The sequence below is a fragment of the Magnolia sinica genome, chromosome 17, assembly GCF_029962835.1.
Source record: "Magnolia sinica isolate HGM2019 chromosome 17, MsV1, whole genome shotgun sequence".
NCBI classification, from domain to species: Eukaryota; Viridiplantae; Streptophyta; class Magnoliopsida; order Magnoliales; family Magnoliaceae; genus Magnolia; species Magnolia sinica.
This window is the reverse complement of record NC_080589.1, coordinates 57,951,416-57,974,792: the sequence shown is the minus strand read 5'-3', so window position 1 is coordinate 57,974,792 and position 23,377 is coordinate 57,951,416. Positions and strand designations below refer to the sequence as shown.

The 23,377-nt window shown below is 38.8% G+C and overlaps 1 long non-coding RNA gene and 1 pseudogene across 1 annotated transcript; one reads left to right on the top strand and one right to left on the bottom strand.

Moving 5' to 3' along the window:
* The first annotated feature begins 685 nt into the window (after nucleotides 1-685).
* On the top strand, nucleotides 686-2,469 carry LOC131231335 (uncharacterized). Its single transcript, XR_009164310.1, has 2 exons — nucleotides 686-1,091; nucleotides 1,884-2,469. It is a non-coding gene; the product is annotated as an uncharacterized LOC131231335 (long non-coding RNA).
* Nucleotides 2,470-7,527: 5,058 nt separating this feature from the next.
* LOC131230540 (peroxidase 42-like) lies at nucleotides 7,528-8,958 on the bottom strand (annotated as a pseudogene).
* Between the last annotated feature and the right edge of the window lie 14,419 nt (nucleotides 8,959-23,377).

Genomic DNA, 23,377 nt, shown 5'->3' with positions numbered 1-23,377 from the left:
TTATAGGATCCTTACTCTTGCTCGGGTAGTAGACTCCCAGGAGTTTCAACACCCAGTCAAGGGTTCGAGTATCCATACGTGGTCAATTTCCACTAGCGTGAGTGTGTGTGGTGTGTGTGCGTGTGTTATAAAAAAATAAAAATAATAATAATAAATAATAATAATAATAAATTTTAAAAAAACAAGGTCCTTATTTTATACTCTTGAAATGTATGGGTCGTTATGCAAAGGCACTTAGAAATGCTGTCAGCGGCGTACAATAACTCAAATTAGACCAACGGAATTGTGGAATCCACTCTCGCTAATTTACCTTCCAAACATTAGATCATTACTGTCGCTAAGTTACCTTCCAAACATTAGATCATTTGAACGATGCCATCCTCTGATTTGTGGACACTCGTTTGTTGAAATAAAATCATTGGATGTCCATTTTTAATCAACCAACAGCGTTTCAAGACTGAGGTCTTAGTATCAAGTGGGGGTGGCTAACAGTGAAATGTGAACTGACAGTTTTTTTATTTGGAAGAACTGAATGCACACTGGAATATAATTACGATAGAAGGTCTCATGTACAAGATAGAAGTCTCATGTTCCGGCTAATTTCATGAACTGACAATGTTGTGTACTAACAAGCTAACGGAAAGAAAAATAAAATTAAAATTAAAATTAAAAATTAAAAAAAAAAATCAACCAACAAATGTCCCTTAATCTAATAATTAAATAACCATAAAAAGCATAATCTTTGGTTAATGAATCACCTAGGGGAGTACAAATAATTTTAGTGGTTTAATTTGAACGCATGTATGCCATATGTGCAATTTCAAATTACTTTCTAAGCGCCCGTATATCATCGATCACACTCTGTCAGAGTATCAAAGTTTTTCTATTATAAAGAACTTTTATCAATATACCATTTTTAGTGGCCATGTATGCTGACAATGGGCTCATACCCCCACAGTGTTCTTTATTCATATTACCTATACTTTAACTTCCACTAACTTTCATTAAAGAAAGAAGTTCCTCTATAAATACTTGTATCTGAGGATCATAACCCAAGCTTCTGTGTGTATAAGTTTTGGAGTAAAACACTGGTAAATCTCCTTCACTTGAATCAAACCACAAATGCATGATGCCTCTCTCTCTCTCTCTCTCTCTCTCTCTCTCTCTCTCTCTCTCTCTCTCTCTCTCTCTATATATATATATATATATATATATATATATATATATATATAAACACAGAGAGAGAGGCATGCTCACCTGCGCACCTTTGCACATGTGTCATGGGTGTTCAATCCCAACAGTCCATGTGATTCGGCATCCTATGAAATCCTGAAAACCCATTGAACAGTCCATGTGATTCGGCATCCTATGAAATCTTGAAAAACCAATTTTCACCCTGATCTAAAACTCTGGTGGGCCATGGCAAAGAAAGATGCAAATCAAGAGAGGAAATTGTTTTCTTTTTTCCATGCCCAACCAAAGTTTTGGATCAAAGTAAAACTTAAGCCTGGGGTTTCATGGGGTGCTGCATAACATGGACCGTTCAGATTTTGGACTCGCGTCACGTATGATGAGTTCTCAAAAAGTTGGCAGGATTTTGGTACGATCTGGTATGGAGCTCAACATTTGGCTATATATATATATATATATATATATATATATATATATATATATATATATATATATATATTTGAAACGAATTAATGTTGCCCAGGTTAGCCATATAATGCAAATATTTTTAGGCTACAAATTTTTGTAAGTTGGGTCACATGATAGATTGCTTGGATTATATACCCGTTGGTGGTTTGCACATGTAGAGGAGGTTTAAAGGTCTGTTTTATAATTTTTGTAGGTGTAGTAACTCTTGTTTCATTCTAGTGCAGTCAGACCATGAAGATCTTCCTCACGTTGCTAGTCGTATTTGGATCATGCTTGTTAATGTCCATTGCCACGGACCTTGGTCGGAAAGTAGATCCAGGGATCTATGGAGAAAACAAGATCGATGGCAGCGGCTTTGGAGGAAAGCTAAGTAAGGAGTATCTTGATAATGTCCGAGCTGCCAGAAACAACAATGATGCAAATGAAAATACCAACAGTGAGGATGATAAGAAAGTTGATGAACCTGGTGGTGGGTCAGTGACCACTCCACATTATCAACTGACCCCAGATCAGTATGATGGGAAAAGAAGAGGTGTCCCCAGATCAGGATAATTGGATGAAAAAAAAAAAAAGATCTGTATTATGGGATAAAGAAATCATTAGAAGAATGTATGGGATGCATAAGAAGTGTGTTTGTAAAATAAGGACATAACATAACAGGCTCGTATGAACGAGCATATGTTAGTTTCCATCAAGTTTCAAGTATTTTGTTGTCTGTGGTGTGTTCTATGTTTATGTCATGGGTCACATGCCATGTACGAAGTAGCTATTATAAAATAAACATCCATGACTGGTTTGGCTTTGTGTGTTTATGAATTGTTCCTGAAGTAAGATATAAGCATACACGGGCCTGTTTGGTAGACCCTAAAAATGAATTCATTTCATTTTAGTTAACAAAATTGTGTATTAGCGATCATATTTCATTCTAGTCAGGATTAAAAATAATCCCGAGAAGCAACAATCATAATCTCTAATACATAATTAGGGTCAACTAATGAGATGAAATTATTTTTGAGGTCTTTAGCAAACAAGCCTTTAGGAGGTTGTTTAGTAGTTTGTGGTGTCGCTGGGGTTACTGGGATGATTTTTTACTGGGGCAGTTTTGGGAAGTTGCAGTGTTATTGGCAACAGGAGATCAGGTAGGTTGTGTTATTGTTTGCGGTTGATGGGTGGAGTTCCGGGGGCAGTCGTTGGTGCTCTAAGAGGTCTCTGTTGCCCTGCTTCTCTCTTGCTTTGATGCTTCAGATGAGCATTGGTCTCTTCAGCTGTAGATGGGCTGGTGGTATCTTGCGTGGGCTGGTTGCTTCGGGTCAGTTTTGGGTTCTGTAGCAGTGAATATCTACTGGTCGTGGTTCCAGTTGGTGCAGTTTTTATTGTTGAATGCCTTGAATTGTATCTTAATCCAGTCTCCTGTGTTTTATCTTCTGTTTTTTGTTTTTATCCATGTTTTCTTTTGCTATAAAGTGAAGTCATACAATAGGCCAGGCCGTCTTTAATTTTGTGGTGCCTGCTCCAAAAGTTGGATAGCATTTACTTTCAGATTTAAAAAAGTTCTAAAAGAAAAATAAAATAAAATAAAAATGAATTGTCCAAGTCATACTATGCAATTAAGAGCACTCTAACATAATATAAAGATTAATTTATCTAGTATTTTGAAGCATCTCAATTCTCTTCGGGGGGAAAGTGCAATATTTTTTAAACATAATTATTGAAGAACTATAAAACCTATAGAGGTTACTTCCTCTAAGGCGGGGGAACAACTTAGGATAAGTAATGTACTTCACATAAGTTACTCCTACCTTTATGTTGTTTTTTCGGTTTCTACTTATCCACGAGATAAGTTCGTTTAGTAACCAACTCACTAATTAACCAAAATGTTGGAAAGTATGCTTATTTCCAACATCACATAAGTACTGATCTGTCACATTTATTTTGTCCACCCTTAATATCTATCATCCATCATGAAGAGCTAGCCTTTGATGTGGGTGGCTTATTATGTTCAGCCCACCATGGCCCCTGTCTTCAATGGAAATCGTCCATCACATGGGGCCTACCTTCAATGTAGACCATCCACCTTGCAAGGTCCACTTTTGATTTGGATTATCCATCATGCGGAGCCTACCTTGAATGTGGGCCATCCATCATATTGGACATTGGATGTGGGTCATCCATCATACGAAGTCCACCTAGAATGTGGACCGTTCATCATGCCAACTCAACTTCAAAGTGGGTTGTCCATTATGCAACGCCTGCCTTGGATGTGGGTCATTTATCGATGTGAATTGTCATCATGAGGCGGCCACCTTGATACGGGCCATCCATCATGTGGGGCCCACCATCAATGTTATCATCCATCACATGGGGGCCACCTTTGATGTGGATCGTCTATCATGTGGGCCTCACCTTTGATGTGGGTCATCCAAACAATGGTGGTATATATAAATTTTGCAGGACTCAGGTGACGCAGGGATGGACGTGATGAGGTCAATCACCGTCTTCCTCGGGGGGGTAATTGCTCTGAATTCACAGATATTCTCTGAACTCCTCACAGAAATTCCTCGAATCCACAAGGACAAAAAAAAAAAAAAAATAAATAAATTCTAATAAATTCGAAAATAAATTGATTAATGATAAAAACAAATTTACAATCCTTTAAATAGAGATGTCAAAACTAGGAAGAAGTTCCAGAATTAAATTCTAACTCAAACTCCCTAAAAATGTGACTAAATATAAATAGTAAACTTACTGCTTATAAGCCGACATGATTTCTATTAGACTTCATGACTTTCATCCAAAAATAATAAGTTTTCAATTGGCCTAATCACATTATTCTCTTAATTTTCGTAAATCATTTTTTAATGTTAGGCATGGTGCTAGAGCTCAAAGAATCAAAAGGTATATATGATCAAACTAAAATTTAATATAAATAGTAAAATGAAATTAAAATGAACTTTCGATAGTTGATCAGATGGAATCTTGCAAATCCGGCATGGGCAACCCAATGGGTTGGTTGGCTAAAGTAGTTTCTCCTACCCTAAGATTATATGTAATATCTCATTCCGATTTGCTAAAGATGCCTGCTTTAGGATTCTGACTGTCCTAATCACTTCCGTCTCCGATGGGGCCTTCTCTGTCCATCTTGGATACGAAGTGTTCGAGACCCACTCCACATCACCAAGGATGGGTCCTGAAATCCAAGAATATCACCTTGTAAGGTGGACCATATCTGTATAAACAGACGCTGCATTAGATAAAAGATGGCCGTCCATATGCAACAAACGTGTGTGACCCACCTCATCGGTAGATTTCTTGATTATTGGGCCAGGGACTGTTCCCGGTTTCCCCACCCGATAAGTGGCCCGAGTCCGTCAGATGATTGCAGTGTTTATGCATGGCACACTTGTAGCTCCGATATGATAGAGATCCATGCCCGCCGTACATATGGCGGGTCTATGTAAATAGTAGGGCATCTCGACCCGGCGCATTTAGGTGATCGAGGTATAATGATAAGTAGGAATAAGTACAGATTTTTATGGCAAACTAATTATGATAGTATACAGCCATTTTCAAAACGGTGGTGGCCCACCTCCTCATCTGTGATATTCATGCCATGGTAACCGTTCAAAATGTGAGATTCAATCTGGATCAAGCATACGTTTGAAATCACACATATATGGCATCTCGACCATCTGATCCATGGACATCAATTGGATGGTTGAAAGTATAATAGTGAATCGACCAAGTGGGTAACTGTTTCATTGATTTGGATGGTCCCGATCACCTTACAACTGTGCCAAATGTATGTTGAACTGTCTCCACCGTTAAAGAAAAAAGGGACCATCCACTCCACGGTCCATTGCATGGACAGTTCTGATTGATCCTTACCCCTAACACTCGTACAGAGAAGAGGGGGCTGCCAAGATAATTACCCATCAATGATTTGGGTTGTTGATGCTCCACTAAAAGGAGCCAAAAGTGCGCTAATTGTCATACATCACGAGGGGCACACCATCATGTGTGGGGCTCACCGTCATTTTTATTGTCTAACTTAGGGGCGCCTTTGATATTGATGTAGAGTAGGTTAGAGATAATTTCGTAGTAAGAACAGGAAAGGCACGATAGGAGTAGAGACGATCGTAACCTGAAACGGATGTATCTGGCAAACCAAAATGAGTCAAGTGATGTAGGGTTTTGGGTAGGAGGAGCCACTTTAGCCACCCAACCCATCATGCTCTTTGCCCATGCTGAATTTGTGAGATTCCATCAGATCTACAGTTGAAATTTCTATTTATTTTAATTTTTATTATTTTTAATAAGTTTATAATTCTTGATAAGTTGGGCCTTAGGAGTTGTGTCTAACATGAAAATTGCTTAGAAAAATTACAAAAGCGTCATAGTTCAACCAAATAAGACATTTACTATTGTTGGCTGAAAACCATGTGCACGATGGTCTTGTCTATAAACTGTTAGTTTGTTATTTATAGTAAATCGTGATTTCGAGGAGTTTTAGTTGTATTATGATTCTGAAACTTCTTTGGAGGCTTAGTATCCTTATTTAAAGTGTTGTAAACTTGTTTATTGGGATCATCAATTAATTTACAAATTTCTAAAAATAATTTCGTACTTTCTTCTTTTCCTCTTGGACTTGAAATATCTTTGCGAGAGTCCAAAGAAGTTCCATGGATTCAGAACAATTATCCCTTGAGGAAGATGTTGCTCTACCTCAACACATCCTCGTCTGCATCGAATATCTTTTATCCATCATGTGGATCCTATATATGATGTTGACCATCCATCATATGGGCTCCACATTCAATGTGGGCCATACATCATGCCGGGTGTGGCTAGGATGTTGGTCATTCACCATTAGGGGTTGACCTTTTATGTGAACAATCCATTATGTGGGCCATCCATCATGTGCAGCCCTCGGTGGATGTCCACCGTCTATCATGTGGAATCCACCTTTGATGTGGACCATCCATCATGTGGGCCCTACCTGTGAAGTGGGTTGTCCATCATATGGGTCCACTTTAGATGTGAGGCATTTGTCATTAGGAGCTAACCTTGGATGCAGACCATCTATTTTGTGGCCCACATTTATGAGTCATCCATCAGTGGCGCCACCTTTGATGTGGACCATCAATCGTGTGGGCCCACCTTCGTTGGTGGACCGTCCATCAATTGGGGCATCCTCATATGAATCATCCGTTGCTAGGGGAGATGAGAGAGAAGTAGAAAAGAAAAGCAAGAAAAAAAAAAAAAACCACGAACTATCATCACATAAATTTAAAAAGTAGCTTTGTTTTTTTTTTTTTTCTTCCCAAAATCCAGGGTTTCCAATAATAACACACTTTGAATTTTCAGCGAGAATATTCCGATATTGACAAAATAGCACTGATATTTGTCATATAGGCCACCATTGCAAACACGAGAGAGATCATAATTCATGAACTAGAAATGACTATCATCGCTGCAACTATACATACACCATCACCACCATCTAGACATGCATCACCGATCCACATTCCCCTACTCACCGTACCACTGGTTGAAAAACAAAAGGCTTACATTGATGAAGGACCAATATCGATGTCGATGGATATACACTTGGCGATTAGTTAGGAGTTAGGACTCTTTGTAAGTTGTAATAATGAGTGTTGCTATTTTTACCTGACATTTATCACATGCATATGGTAAAATCATTTTCTGATTGTCCAAAAAAAAAAAAAAAGAACTTACCACTTCTTACCATGTGGTCATTGCCACATCATCATACCTTGAACTAATCACTACCCTTAACAACCAAGACCCACATCTTATTTTCGCAGCACATGCTCTATTCATAAAGCCAGACTGGGTGCACATGTTCTAATGGTGCTTGTTTGCCACATTGCATTGCTTCCTTCTCCCGCTTAGAGCCCGTGTGAGAGTTGTTCTCGTATAGAAATGTGATGGAACTGGAAAACCCTTTAAAGAAATAGTCCTGGCCCTTAGCCATCTTCTTCACATAGGGCTTCGTCTTCTTGTCGGTGGCTAGCTGATGGTCCACTGTCAGCAGCCCCTTCTTGTCCAATATGCTAGCTCCTGTGGTGGTTGTTGTCCAACTTCGTGGGCGTGTCATGGTCGCTGCGCATCTATATATTGCACGGCCTTTGGATCAGGGATCGAATCCAAACACTTATGGAGCAAGTGATTAACATGGTCCAAGTTGATGGTAGGTTCCACTTCTGGTTAAAATGGTTGAGGCAGAAATATGGTCGATACTGCCGCACCTCTTGTGAGCTGCTTAGTACTTGTAATTAATGGAGAACAATATAATACACGGGGGGTGCTAACTAAGGCGGGGAACCCCCCATGCCTAAGTTAGGCTTATTGCCTCACAATAGGCGTAATAGAATTGGGTTGTTTGTTGTACTTTACCCATGACAGGGGGTGTATTTATAGGCTTTCTAACGGTCTCGTATCCGAGTTGATTTACTGGCTGGAGGTGCCGTATTGGAGTCGGACTCTATATTCAAGAATATCTTCAATATTTAACTCAATCAGCGTACGTGATCCTTAGCAAAGATCTCAGAGGGTAATCGTGTCTTTATATATTCCAAGTATATTTCTATTCCATAGTGGTGGTTGATATCCAAGGCCAGGCTTGGTACCCGAGGTTGAGTAGGTATGCAAGGCTGAAGTTGGTACCCAAGCCGAGGTCGGTATTCGAGGCCAACCTCCAAGGTTGAGGTCTCTTGTTGAGCTTGGTCCTTGAAGATAACGGTCGAGGTCATCCCTCGAGGCCGAGGTCGGTACTTAAGGTCGAGGTCATCTTTTGAGTCGGCGAACAAGGCCGACCTCCAAATTCATTGGTCGAAATAAAAGGTTTGGGTGATTTTCAGCCCTCAAGCAATCCATAGTCATTTTACCTACAACACAGATGATGGACCAGCCTTATGCAATGGGTTTGGCCCACACCATGGGCACCTAACAAGGCGACAACTCCAAGGGTTCAATGCCCATGGCCTCAAATTTGTGAATGACAACTAAGATGCTCTCATTATGGTCTGGGAAGTAATCTTCCAACACATCTAACCTGTTCCTCCTTACATCCTTTTTGTCTTCCGAGGATGCAAGTAGCTTATTAACTTAAACAAGTTATTTGGTGGTATCCAAACCGGTCCCTTGCATGCAGTCCATCTCATGCACAACCTTGTTTTGTCTATCATTGAACATATCTGAATTGTACTGAAGTGAGCACATTTCCTCCATATCAACAATAGTTTTCACAAATGATGTAGCTGAATATCCTATCATCTCTCTTCCTCGTGAAAAATTAGACCCGTTCCAAGAAAAAATCTCTAGTATTTATATTAGCCACTATTTTTATTTAATTTTTTAACGTGGGAGCACACCACACGTAGCTATGTTTATATATATATATATATATATATATATATATATAGCAGAATGCTCACCGGCGAACCAGTTCGTACGTAGTACATACGAACTTTTTTGAGAACTCATCATATCTGATGAGTCTCGAAAATTTAAACGGTCCACATGAAGCAGAACCTCATGAAACCCACTGGAACCAATTTTTACTTTGAACCAAAACTTCGGTGGGCCATGAAAAATGCAAACAGTTTCTTCCCTTGATTTGAATTTCTCTTTTCTATGGCCCACCAGAATCTTAGATCAGGGTGAAAATTCACCCCCTGAGGTTTTATGGGATTTCGCATCTTATGGACCATTCGGATTCGACACCCATGACACGTGTGCAAAGGTACGCACGTGCGTAGGTGCGTAGGTGAGCATGCCTACACACACACACACACACACACACACACACACACACACACACCACATGAAAATTTGAAATAAACAACGGATTTTGCATCGGATTTGAACCTTTGCCAAAGAGGCTTGTTGTTTAGCGGCTGGAAAAATCCATCGCCAATTGATGTTTAGTGACAGATTTGGTCCGCTATTAATCTCCAATTTTTGAGGGATTTGGTATATCACAAAGTCCGTTGGAAGGCCCAAAATAAACCCCAAGTTCCTTTTCTTTACGATCTCTCTCTTGTAGAGGTGGGCATGATGGACCCGATCCGGCGGATCCGACCCAATCCGACCCGACTCAATACCATTTCGAACAAAACCGACAGCATAGATTGGCCTGATCGAGTCTGTCCATCCAGATCTGACCATTTTTCGGATCAGGTTCGGATAGTAGTGTATCTGGACAGAACTGATCCGAAAATCCGGACCAAAAGGGTCCGAACCGACCCAACCCGGGGATGTAAATATCTCTCTATTTCACAAAATATCCCTGTATCTTTGGCTTTTCGTTTAGTGCCAAAAAAACCCGCCGAACATGCACTTAGCCCCCAACTCTCTCTCTATCTCTCTTTATATCTGTCTCTCTCCCTTTCTGTTTAAGATTAAGGCGAGTAGAAGACTAGTTAGATATGCGGAGATCAAATACCTCTCTTTCTGTCGTTAGATTTTGGAGATTTCTCTGTTGGAGAGATATACACTGAGATACAATGGATAGCTGTGGACAGAAGAGAGAAAGAGAAAAAGACTGATAGCAGACATTGATCGAAGAAGGTCTGTGTACATCTGTTTACAGGCGTCGTCTTGACAACCAGACCCAAAGACAGAAGCGAATTGGCTAGTGTAACGTTAGCAAGTTTTGTGGCTCTAATCACGAGGTATGTGTTATATCCAAACCATCCATCCATTTGGCAATATCATATTAAGGGTTAGGACAAAAATAAAACAGATCTAACCATTAAGTGGACCACACTACGGAAAGCAGTGGGCTATTGAAAGTCTACCATTGAAACCCTTTATGGGTTCACAAAAGTTTTGGATCAACATGAAATTTGTTTTTCCACTTCATTTAGGTCTTTGTGACCTTAAGAATAGATTGGATGGAAAAGAAACATTATGGTGGCCCTACAAATTGTTTAACGGTGAAAATCATCATCTTCGCTGCAATTTATGGTGTGGTCCAGATGATCTTTGGATCTGATTCATTTTTTTTGGATAATGCTCTAAAATGATCTTTAAAAATAGATGAACGGTGTAGATATAGTAAATAGGTCACTGTAGGGCCATGTAACGTGGATCTCCTTTGAACTGTTCATACAACTCGGAGCTCGAGGAGCGTCAGTGCTCGTCTTCGCACGACACATGCCTAGATCAGCTAGCTAGCTGGTGCTAGCTGTACTTGGAGGGAGACGGATCGGCCACTCCCCCTGTGGCTGATGGTTGGTGCTCTGTGGGCCCCACCATGATGAACGTGTTTCATCCATTCTTTTCATCCATTTTTATAGATCATTTTAAGGCTTAATAAAAAAAAGTATAGGGATATAAATCTTAGGTGGGCCACACCACAGCAAAACAATAATAAATGGATATTCACCATTAAAATCCTCCGAAGGCCCACTGTACTGTTTATTTGAAATCCAATCGGTTGATTTGGTCATAAAGACCCAGAGGAAGGGAAAAAATAAATATAAGCTTGATCCAAAACTTTTATTGCCCCTAAAACATTTTTAATGGTCAAAATTCATTTAACATTGTTTCCTGTAATGTGGTCCACTTAAGATTGAGATATACTTCATTTTTTTTTCATATCATAAAATTATATATAAAAATAGATGGACGGCATGGATGACACACATACATCATGGTGGGCCCCACAACACCAAATACTAGCCACTTGGGAGTTACCATTTACAAAGCTTCTTCAAGAAGCTATCTCTGTTGTGTAAAGCTTTTTCGAGAAGCTATCCATGGTGTAAAGCTTCTTTAATAAGCTAACCGTCCGTTTTTTTCCTACTGAGTAAATTATGTGGGGCCCATTTTGAGCTTTTTTTGGTTTATCCACACCGTCCATCAGTTTTTATCCGAACCTTACTCAATCCGATCCGACTCGGTTTTTCTAACCGAGTCAGAGTCGGATCGATTCAGGCCACTATGAGTTCGGATCTGTTCGAGTTAAATGACCCGAATCCGGTCCCAAATCGGATCGAGTTCGGGTCGAGACCTACAAATTTCAAACCTGGTCTAGTTGGACCAAATCCGATCCAACTCAGTCCGATGCCCAGCTCTACTCTCTTAGTCCCTTTTTCATCGTAGTCTTCCATCTCTCTGAAAAAATCATCAATTCCTGGTCTCCTTCAAACCCAATACTGGACATAAGAAAAGAAGAGAGGCAAGCAAAAGTTGATTCCCTCTTTTTGCCTACCCTTTCTTATTGTTCCACCAACGGCAACAAAGCTCTCAAACCAGAGCTCATATCACCTTCATACTTTCCAAGGACTTCCATCAAACACCTAATCTTTGGACAATAGAGAGGAGATGAATACTGTTGGGAGACAAATGCACCGATCCGCAACTCCTTCTCATGTAACGCCTTGGCCCACCAATACTTGGACATTAGATGTCCTCAAGCGACATTTGAAATTTCTTTGATTTGGCATATGATTGCACGTGCACACACGTGTTTTGGATTTAAAACTAAAGTTGAACGAAAACCCTTATTTCTAGAGACCCTTGACCCAATTCTCCATACCCTGATGAACCCAGCCATGCAACACCAATTCTGAGACATGAATCATTAGATCCCCATTCCATCAGGACCTTGAATGTTCAACCAAGTAGGACCCACAATAAAACACATTGAATAAGATATTTGATTCATTCATTAACTCGCCAAGTCCATCGGATTAGTCACTCGAGCCATAGGAAGTTTGAAAACAACGACGAACCTAACATTAGAGCCCTAGGTTAACTCATAGAGCCCATATAACCATTAGAATGGCAAAAATCCAATTTACATATGAAATCATGCTTTGCCGATTCGACTATAACCTTTTTGGTATGACCGACCTATGTAGCCTGAAAACCTAAGAAAACCATGTTCTGTCGGTTCGAATCGGTTCGACCAACAACCCTTGCTCGTCTAGCAACATTCCCCGAATTTCAATACACTTACAACCGCGGACTTTGTTATTATTATTATTGGGAATATAAAAGCTCACTTCACCCTTTTCCCCTCGTTTTCAGACCTAAAGAGGAATTCAGTGAGAGAGTGGGGGGATGTGAGAAGAGGAGGAGATTGAGAGTGAGGGAAAGCATTGTCATACATGCGCATGCATGCCACCTATGCACTATTTCAGATGGGCCATGGTTGAGTAATCATTTTGAAAGAATATGATCCTCGCCACTGATTTGTTGAGTTAACTGTGAGCCATTGTAAATTTTCCTTTTGATGGTCCAGAATCCTATAGACATACAATGATCACAACCATTCGTTCAGAATGCTTGGTTCTGATCACCCATAGAAATTTTCATGTGGGTCACAGTAGAGCGACACAGGTTGTGGATTATCAATCCAATTGTATGCAAAATGAACCATGTTGAACATGTATTCTTCTTTAATGGGTCTAGATATTGAGTATTGTTCACTACCCCAAGTATAGGGTTACGTACTTTCAGAATACGTACAAGGTTCAGTACTTATGGATTTGACCTCTATCTTACCGAGATTATTACTACATCGTAGACCTAAAGAGGAGTTCAATGAGAGAGTGGGGGGATGTGAGAAGAGAAGGAGATTGAGAGTGAGGGAAAGCATTGTTGTGCATGTGCATGCATGACACCTATGCACTATTTCGGATGGGCCATGGTTGAGTAATCATTCTGAAAGAATATGATCCTCGCCACCAATTTGTTGAGTCAACTGTGAGCCATTGTAAATTTTCCTTTTGATGGTCCAGAATCCTATAGACATACAATGATCACAACCATTCATTCAGAATGAGTTTCCTACTATTTATCAAGTTTGGTAGGACCCAAAATATGGTTGGTTCTGAACATCCAGAGAAGTTTTCATGTGGGCCATAGTACAGCGACGCAGGTTGTGGATTATTAGTCCAATTGTATGCAAAATGAACCGTGTTGAACATGTATTCTTCTTTAATGGATCTAGATATTAAGTATTGTTTACTACCCCAAGTATAGGGTTGCGATGTAGTAATAATCTCAGTAAGACCGAGGTCGAATCCACAGGTACTGAACCTTGTACGTATTCTGAAAGTAACCAAAACTAGAACTAGAATAAGTTGTAATCTAAATCAGGAAATTTAAGAGAATAATGGTGAAATATTAAACTAAAGTTTGTAAAATTCAAAGGTGGAAAACTAGGGTGCCAAGGATCCACTTGTAGCAATCAAGGACATCTATGCTTGATTCAAGAACACAACTGGAATCAGAGTCCCATCTTCATCCAGTTGGAAGATATTCCATTAAAAACCAATTCTGAACTTCCTTTAATCTATCTTTCAAGAGATGAGAGGTATGAGAATTAGAATTGATTCCATCACAAAACCATGCCCATGAGACAAAGTAAACAACAGAATTTAACCAATCTACAACCGATCTGAAAGAGTTATGAACGTTATGAAGGAGTTGATCATCCAACCATGTCCGTGAGACGATAGTGAACAACAGGGCTTCCCAACTTCACAATCATAGTATTGAAAAGGACATGCTCGGAGCTATCATAGATCCATTGTAATTTAAGTCACAATAAACCATTAAGAACTAAAAACATTCCTTATAATCAAACTAGAATCAAAAGTAGTTCAACTTAAACATGAATCAAAAGCATAAAGAAAAGTCTCCCATCACACTACAAGCTTCACCTCTTAACTCTAGCTAAGAGGCTTAGCCTATCATAATCATAATAACTAAAATCTCTTAAAGGAAAGATGAAAAAGAACAATGAAGAAGAAGAAAAAACCGAAACCGCCCACAGTCAGCTACTTCTCTCTCTCTTCCACGTCTCTTCCTCTACATGCAGATGGCTTTCCACGTCTAAGATCTCCTTTTCTCTCTCTTCTCTGCTCCTTTTAAAAAGGCTAGGTTGACCACGTCAGTAGGATACAAGTTACGCAGCAATAGCCCTCCTTTTACAACGAAACCGCAATGAAATTGCCTGATGCAATCAGTTTCAGCAAAATAAGAACCTAATGTGAAATCCGTTCCATTCAGGCTTCTTGGTGGCGGTCGACCGCCCTACAGGAAGGTTTTGAATGGTCTGGATCTCGCATCCAACCATGGACATGATCGTTGAATGTCCCAGACAGGCCCTCAGCGTCCGAACATACGTAATAGGAATGTTTTTGCGCTGAGATGCTCGGTGGGCTCCACAGTGATGTTTTCAGATAAATCTACCCTGTTCATTGGATTCCTGGAGAAATTTCGGTTGAGAGGAATGGTTTTGGTCAAGTTTTGATGCGGCCCACTATATCAAATCACCCTGTCGTTCATCATGCGTTTGACGGTGTTCTGCGTGTGTACGCGTGCATGGGACCAAAAGGTCACCAGGGATATGGTTGTTCCCATGCTCCGAGTTAAATGGTCGATCTCAATCGTCAAAATGATGGACAATGGTGGCTTACTAGGAATCATAGCGGACGACCATCCGATCATTGCGTGAAAGGAGAGATGGGAGTCGGGGTTAGCCTTGTGTTGACTGGACTCTCGGTCTGGTGTGGTGCGGGAGTGCACCACCTGTGCACGCGTACGTCCCCCTGTGGAGTTCATCGTGAAGTTCGTGAGAAATCTGCTCCATCCATCCGTTTTGTCATCCCATTTAAAGGGTTGAGACCAAATTTAAAGCATATCCAGATATTAGGTGGGCCCCAGATGAGTGACTTATGAGCTTATTTGTCCGTTGGGCCACTTTCACAGGGATCCAAGGGATGAATTTCAATGTGTATGGTTAATTTAGAGTCCTAAGATTAGATATAAAGTTTCGAGCCAAAAGGATGGTGGAAACCATATGATCTTGCATTCAGGACAACTTTTAGGCCCATTTAACTTCAATCACTTGATTTTCTCAGATCTTTGACTTGTAAATTCTTCGATCTTGATCCCCTAAGATCCGTACCTTTCCTTGGTGATTCTTGAGCATCAAATTCATGCCTTTAACATCCTTTTCAATCTAAGCTCTTAAATTCACCTTGCAATACAAACATGATTAAAATAGCACGTTTAAGCATTATCATATACGTAAAACCAGGTAATAACTGGAGTCTACTATGTAATATTTGACCCTCAACATGTATACATAAGGTTGAATTCAACTTTGTCACTATAACATTCACTTATCCCATGAAATGAAAGCATAACTAATATTAAATGCTTTTCCATTTTTTCATGCAATGGCCAATCCGCGGTCCATTGTCATGTAAGAGTGCACACTGGGATTTTTTCATGCAATGGCCAATCAGGGGTCTATTTTTCCCTTGACCATGGGTCATGTCTAGTAGATAACACAAAGAGGGTCTAGATTGACTCACCGTACAATCATGTATTAGGTAAAGCGAGGACGAACCATGACTGGTTCATTGCAATGATGACCTTATTTTATACTCTAGCTATGCATGAATCTGGATGCATGGGCGCTTAGAAATTGTTTGAGTGGTGTACAGTAACACAAATTAATTTGACAGAATTGTCAAATCCACGGTGGCTAAGTTAGTTCCAATTATCATATTGTTTGAACGATTCTATCTTCTAACTTGTGGACACTTGTTTGTTAGAATAAGACTAGTACAAATGTTGTTAATGTCTTAAATTTATAAACAACCATCGACACACCACTCGATGCCATCGAGCAATGGTTATTGCCATCAAAAAATTTCAAAAAATTCATGTTTTTTCGTTGGAACATTTTGAAATTTTACTCGATGTCATTGAAGGTGTTTGATGCCATAAATAGATCGTCGATGCCATCGAAATCCCATCAAAGGTGTCATCAAGTGCACATGCAGAATCGACTTAAGTTTGATATCGGTTACCTATTCCGATCGCGATACTATGTTATGCTACATACAATGGTTATAATCAAGATTTGGGAAGAGGGAGAGGAGTTCCAGGCTTTCTAATTCATTCCTAAGTGTTTCAAGGGCATAGCTTGGGCTTGTGAGGTCGATTCAAGGCCTGTTCGAATCATTAACACTTTATCTCTTGTATTTATGCTTTCACAGTGCATTACTCGTCACTTTGTGCAGTAGTTTTTTCCTGAAACAGCTTTTCCACGTAAAATTCAGATTGTTTGTGTTTAGACTTGGTTGTGCGATTGGAGTACTTTGCTTGATTCGTCTCTATGTACTTCCCCGATTCCCCAACAAGTCGTTTAAGAGTTAACATTAAGAAGTAGATCAAATCTGAAAGCAACATATTAATGGCATTTAACCCAAAGTTCGATGTAGAAAATTATTCTAGTAAAAACAATTTTGAACTATGGAAAGCTAAGATGACCAGTTCGGCAAGGATTGGACGATGTCCTCCTTGAAAATCAACCAGATTCTATGTCTGAAGATGAATGAAACAAGATGGATAAGAAAGCGAGAACCTCTATCCAATTGTGATTAACGGATGAGGTCCTCTATAATGTCATTATATATAAAATTGTATTAAGTACAATAATGAAATTAAAGAACATTTATACGAAGAAATCTTTTGATCAGAATCGTTAGTACTTGAAGCTTCAGTTGTTTAATCTGAAGATGGCAGGGGGGCTGATGTTGAGGCCACATTAGTAACTTCAATAGATTGATTTGCAGAAGTGGAGAAAATGACGAAAAATGAGGATCATGCATGCATTCTACTAATTAATTCTCTCCCAGCTTTGTATGAGTCATTTAAAGACTCATGAACCGGTAGAATGACCATTAGCGTCGACACTGTTATCTCAGTCCTTTAGTCAAAAGTGATGAGAAAGAAATATGATGATGTGGGTACTTATGTAGATGCATCGGTTACGAGGGAGAGAATTTCTAAGCGGGACAATGGATCTTCACGATCGAGGTCCAAATCTAAGGGCAAGGGCAAATGAAAGTTGAATTTATGGAATTGTAGGATGACCGGGCACATAAAGAAGGATTGTCATAACCTAAGTCAAGAAAAGAGAATTCAAATGGTTCTTCCACGGAAGCCAACACTACTGAAATCAGTGAGGAAGCGAATGGTAGTGACGTGTTGACAAGATCTAAATTTGAGTACTTCGACGAAGAATGGATTTTGGATACAAGGTCTTCATACCACATGACTCCTCATTGGAGTTGGCTCATCAATTATAGTGAGTGCGATGGTGGCCAGGTATTTATCAACAATGTTAGTGCCTGTAAAGTGGTACGTATTGGATCAATGCACATCAAGATGTTTGATGGCATGGAGCATATCTTAATTGAACTGAGACGTGTTCATGATTTGAGGAAGAGTTTGATATCTCTGGAAGCACTCGAGGCACTAAGGTGCAAATTCACTAGGTTTAATCGCTGGGTTTAATCGCGTCCTTAAAGTTTCAAAGGGGGCACTCATAGTCAAGAATGCACGAAGGAGCATCCTTACTCTTGCTTGGGTGGTAGACTCTCGGGAGTTTCAACACCTAGTCAAGGGTTCGAGTATCCATAGGTGGTGAAAGCCCACTACGGCGTGAGTGCGTGGGGGTGTGTATAAAAAATAATTATATATATATATATATATATATATATATATAAGAATGCACAAAGGAATGTAAACCTTTATAGATTGATCGGGAGCACTTCATTGGGTGGAGTTACAATGTTTGTAACGGATTCCATGTCTGCATGTATGTGGCATGTACGCTTGGGTCATATGAGCAAGCAGGGCATAAAGGTTGTTATAGTTTATCATATTTATTAACGACTATTCCTGAAAAGTGTGGGTTTATTTCATGAAAAATAAATTCAATGTTTTCATTAACTTCGAGTAGCGGAAGACGATGGTGAAAAAATAGTCAGGGCGAAAGGTGAAAGTATTAAGGACAAATAACAGTAGGAAATTTACTTCTAGGGAGTTCAATTAGTATTGTAAAGATAAAGGAATCGTGAGACACATCACAGTACGCTACACATTAGAGAAAAACAGTGTGGTTGAGCAGATAAATCAAAATCTCTTGAAGAGGGCCCGATACAATATCAGTAATGATGGGTTGGGCAAGGAATTGTGGACTGAGGCCATTAACACCAATTGTTACTTAATGAATTGGACCTCTTCTACGATCATTGAATGTAAAATTTCAAAGGAAGTGTAGAGTGGTTACGAGGTAGACTACTAGGGATTGTCTATATTTGGCTGTGATGCTTACTCTCATATACCATCAGTTGAGAGAGGTAAGCTGGACCAAAAGGGTAAAAAGTACATCTTTGTTGGCATGGTGGTGGTATGAAGGAATACAGGCTGTATGACCGGATAATATGAAAAACCCTCCTTAGTCGTGACATTAAATTCAATGAAGAATCCTTATTCCGATAGACAAAGATGAGACACAGGCTAATACAAAGATACAAATAGAGATATAAGTGCAGTTGGAGCAATCACTTGTGAGAACGAATGCGTTAATGGATCGCAAGTTACCAGTGAGATAAAAGGACGACTCAAATATCTCATTTTCCATCATTACAAATGAGGGGGGTCTATCTACTCTTCATGAGGCTCTTGATGAGAAATATGCCAAAAAGTGAAAAGTAGCGTTTGATGATGAGATGGACTCCTTGTACAAGAATGAAACGTATGAGCCGGTGAAGCTTCTCGTCAGCTGTAAAGTGATTGGGTGCAAATGGAACTTCAGGAAGAAAAAATATATATACAAAGTAAGGTTGATAGTGAAGGGATATGCTCAGAGAGAATGTGTGGACTCTATTGAGATATTCACGCTAGTAGTTAAGAAGTATCTATTAGATTTGTGCTGGCACTAGTTGCCCAATATGATCTCGAGATGGAATAAATGGATGTAAAGACTTCCTTCTTGCACAAGAAATTAGAAGAACATATTTACATGAAGCAACGAAAATGTTTCGAAATACAAAGGACAAAGAGCAAGGTTTGCAAGTTAAAGAGGTTGTTGTATGGCCTGAAGCAGTCGCCAAGGCAGTAGTATAAGAAATTTGACTCTTTCATGGTAAATCAGAGGTTTGCTAGGAGTGAGTATGATCATTGTGTCTATTACAAAACACTGAGATTGATGTACTGAAGACTCAACTATCACGGACATTCAAGATGAAAGATATGGGGGTTGCAAAAAGGGTTCTTGGCATTGATATACACAAAGACAGAGACAAGAAGAGAAGTAAGCTATGATTATCTCAGGAGAAATACCTTGAAAAGGTATTGATGAAGTATGTAACAGACAAGGTAAAGCCAGTCAACATTCCCCATGTGGCTTACTTCAAGCTTTCTTTTAAATAATGTCCTAAAACAGATGAAGAAAAGTAGGATATGTCTCAAGTGCTTTATTCGAGCGTAGTTGGCAACTTAATGTATGTTTTTGTCTGTACAAGACTAGATATTTCACATGCGGTGGGTGTTATTAGCAGATACATGTCTAACCTCAACAAGCAATATTAGAAGGCAGTAAAATAGCTACTTCGATACATTCAAGGTACGTAAGACTACGTCTTATTATTTGAAAAATTATGGGACAAGTTAGTAGGCTATGTGAATTCTGATTACACGAGCAGTGTGGATAATAGAATGTTGACTTTCGATTACTCATTGGTTCTATCTCGCAGAGTGATTGGTTGGATGTCGAAGCTTTAGCATATGATGGCTCTTTCCATAATTGAAGCTGGCGGTGATAAAAGTATTCAAGGAAGTTTTTGGTTGAGAGGGATGATAAATTATTTGGGGCTTCAGCAAGAAGCTGTGTCAGTTAATTGTGTAGCAAAAGCATAATCAATTTGGCTAAAAATTCTTCCTATCACTAATGTACTAAACATATTGATATGCATCACCATTTTATATGATAAGTACCTGAGGAAGGAGGCATGACTCTAGAGAAAATTCACATGACCGTGAATTTGGCTGACATGCTTACGAAGGTGGCTCCCACAAAGAAGTTCAAGTTCTGTGCAACTTCTGTGGGCTTAACAAAGGCCTAAATAGAAGACGGAGTGTGCAAGAGAAGCGATGGAAGAGATATGATGCAAGGTGGAATTAGAGATGATGATACGAAGCTACAAATATTAAAGATTGAAGACATGGTGGAGATTGCTTGAGTTACATTCATAAAGGTAACTTGTAACATCCCAAATTTTCATTGCCTGAGTATATACTCGTGCCCAAGAATTTCGTGTGTTAATAATGTAAAATTTTAATGATTCAAAATTGCACTTTATTTTTTTTAATCACATTTAGTTATATTCACAAAGGTAAACCACTCACGAGAGTAAAATCAACTATATTTATAATTCCATTAGAGTAAAAGAATTCAACAAGTTATCAAATGCCCTCTCAATGTAAGCTTATTATATTATCAAAGTTTGCATTGGAAAATAAATAAAATTAATATCGCACTACTCTTCTTCTCTATTCGAACTCATCTTCCACAAAACGGTCATCGTCCGTTACATCAACCTGTAATTCACTTGCAACATTTATATGGTTGGAGAGGGTTAATGTCCTACTCATAGTGATGGTTATCCTTTAAGATTAACAATAATTCAAGAAATTCATAAGAATAATGTGAAGATTCTCGTACGTCTCGTACTCCACCACTATGAGTGGTAACAGTATACACAACCTATATATATATATATATGCCTAGCAAAGTGTGTGCAGTCCATCGTATGTAGTGATCATTACAATGTGGAATATAAATTATACAAAACCTATCTCACACCGTATCCTATATTACGGAGATTCGTCGGCGTGTCTAATGTTAACGTAGAATTATGTAAACATCTCAAGGTGACACAACAAGTGATTGTTAGATTTACGTGACACGATTTGTTCATGGAGCAACTATTTGCGACATCCAATTTCAAAAAGTGATGTAATACGCATGACATTTTACTTACATCGATTGTGCATCACTACCCAACCTATAGGATTACGTGCTGACCAAGAGGGCCACTACCTGAAGCACATTATGTCCACAATAATATGTATGAACCACTATATATGAGGCCTATAACACAACACTTGCATCAATAGATAAATAAGTCGAACCATGAGAGTTCTGAAATTCCAAAACACATGCCCAAACCATAAAGGGAGGAGTACAAAGCTAACCTAATAAAGAAGAAAAGTAGCATTTAGCTATCTTAATAAAAGAAAAGAGTAGTAAATATGTTAACTCAATAAGAATAAGGAGAGAGGAGCAAAATGCCAACTCAATATAGAGTTGAAGCATGTGTCGCTCTCAAAATTGGTAAAGGGCAAGACTTGTATCCATCACCTCACATAAATTCATAAAAATCACGCATAATTAAAATTATACCTTAACCATAATTCCTAAAAGGATAAATAATTGATAATGGTCCATCAATCAATTACATGAAAAATCATAATAATAAGAAAATATGAAAAAACAAGATAAATTATATCAACTCAAATTAGTGTAAGCTTAAAGGAATTTATTACCTTAGTCTCAGATATAAACTATAGGTAGATCTCGATGTAAGAAAACTTTTACATGAACCATGACATCGCTTGAACAAGAGGGAGACACTACACGTGTAGAGGAGGATGGGTGACTAAGCTTTCTCTCTCTCTTTCTTTCTCTTTCTCTTTCTTGGACGTGGGATTATGGGTGTGTGGGTGGAGAAGGGGACACACTCCTTTTATAAAGGAATTAGCATGTAAGAGGGGGTGTGTTTCACATCCCACTTGGATTGAGTTTATCTAATTTAACTTTTTCTAGCGATCTTTCTTTAAATCTAATTCATCCAGTGTATTGAGATGGTCGAATAGAGTCAGGGTGTATGATTTTCTTGGTGATTTAAAATTTAGATTGACCTATCTTGAAAATTCTCCTGACGGGTGCTAAAACGAACTTGATCCCAATTAATGGTTCACACTTAATGATAAGGGCCCAATTTTGAGAGAAATGTGTAGTCAAGATAGACAAACGGTTAGATAAAAGTTAGTGATTGATCAATGGTGGAAAAGGCCTAAATATAAAATTTCACCTTTTACAAAAAAAAAATGAAGAAATTAGAGTCAAGGCAGTCATCATTCATCGGTGTAAGATCATAAATTGAGGTCTAAATTTTGTATGATATCATATTCATATGAAGCCAAAGAGTGATTTAAATTTAAGTTGTGATTGATGGTGTAATGTAGTTCAATCGGAAGCTCTCGATTTAGGAAGAGTTAGTAAGCCTAAAATGAATAACTTCGCCGCTAAGTAAAAGCCTACCAAGATGGGGTTCTCATATTTCACACTTGATTTATATGATGGAAAATTCAAGTCGTTAATGCAAAGGAAAATATCCTACTACGATTACTCATGACCTTTCTTCACTCGATGGACACAAAAATCAATGGTTAAGGGGCTAATTTATCAATTGGGCACTTTTACAATAATCTAAAGGCTGAAATTTGATGTGTATGGTTAATTTATGATAAATAGGCATCGTATAAAATTTCACATGAAATGGATCATGAGAACTATATGATATAGAATTCAGGGGTATAGGTTAATAGCATTAAGTATTTACGATTTTGTCATCTTTTATTTTTTCAACTTTCACCATCCGTAACATCAGACTACACCATTCAAATGCATTAAAATTTAACAGACATTCTGTAATTTTCATTCTCTTTCCATCACCCCATTTTGGGCCTTGAATGCTTACAAATGACCAAGATGCATTTTTAATGGGCTATACCATCCCGAGGT